The sequence below is a fragment of the Nematolebias whitei genome, chromosome 19 (assembly GCF_014905685.2).
Source record: "Nematolebias whitei isolate Nwh7 chromosome 19, NemWhi1, whole genome shotgun sequence".
NCBI classification, from domain to species: domain Eukaryota; kingdom Metazoa; phylum Chordata; class Actinopteri; order Cyprinodontiformes; family Rivulidae; genus Nematolebias; species Nematolebias whitei.
In genome coordinates this window covers 29,172,093-29,173,161 of record NC_056516.1, presented here as the reverse complement: position 1 = coordinate 29,173,161, position 1,069 = coordinate 29,172,093, and the positions used below count along the sequence as shown (strand labels likewise).

Here is a 1,069-nt window from a genome sequence, read left to right as displayed (position 1 = left end):
TTCAGATGTTACATTATATAATGGTGGAAAGTCTTGCCAACATTTGAAAAAATGAATATTTATTTTTATAAATCTACTGCTTTCCCCTTACCTCCACCACCTTGCGACTCAGCCCGTGTTGCCAGATATACAAATTTATCTTATTTATACGATAGTTTTAGGGGTCACTACCCCAATAGGGACCATGTGCGATAAATCATTTTTAAAAGCCAAAATACACGAGAGTTTATATATTTTCGTATACCAAAAAAACATCAACAACAACAAACATTTATTTTAACGTGAACAACCGCATATAATTATGTAAATGAGTCATCCAGGTTCAATAGGATTGACCTGTCTAAATAAAGGTTGAATGAATATCATCAGAAATTCTAATGACCAAACGGACTATCTGGCAACCCTGTGCTCCGTTGTTTGTATCCGGGCTAATCGGGTTAGCTTCCTACGGAGCTGCGTTTCAGAAACTCTTTGACGTAAGGTAATTTGGACCGACTGATTTCTGATTAAATCTTCGCATAGTTTGTAATTCGGTGTTTTTAATGCTATATTTTGCACGAATCAAACCGTGTTAGTGCGATGTTTGCATGCTGCCTAGCGAATCCGCTGCTTTTATTCCTACAAGGTTACAAAATAAGCTAACCAGACTTGGCTGTTGGGCTAGCGTCGCTAGCCGGAGCTAACATGGAGGTCAGTCGGAACACGAATCAACACAGATAGCGTATTAAAATAGACAGGTTTATTTAAGTTATTATGCAGTGTTCTTTAAGCGTAACACCTTATATTTATCACCATACGAACAGCAAAGTTGTTCACTTATCTTTGCCTTACCTTCATTAGCTAACTCTGTTAGCTCTCACGTTACGCATTATTATTATTTCATAACAAAAGCTATAATAAACCTTCAAATAACCGAGCCAAGTTATAGAAATTGTTTAGCTAGGAGGCTGCTTGTCACTTAAAAAAATATAAACTAAATATTCAGTTTGTTTCTTAACGTAAACGGTCTTCGTGTAAAAAAAAAAACGCTTCAAGTTTTATTTTGAAAATCAAATCCTGACTTGTTTTC

The 1,069-nt window shown here is 35.8% G+C and overlaps 1 protein-coding gene across 1 annotated transcript in view; it reads left to right on the top strand.

The window, feature by feature from the left end:
• The first annotated feature begins 413 nt into the window (after nucleotides 1-413).
• Nucleotides 414-1,069, top strand: part of ndufv1 (NADH:ubiquinone oxidoreductase core subunit V1) — a 7,359-nt gene continuing 6,703 nt past the window's right edge. Inside the window, exon 1 of the mRNA XM_037693419.1 lies at nucleotides 414-481. The gene's annotated coding sequence lies outside the window, so the exon portion shown is untranslated. The remainder of the gene's footprint in view (nucleotides 482-1,069) is intronic.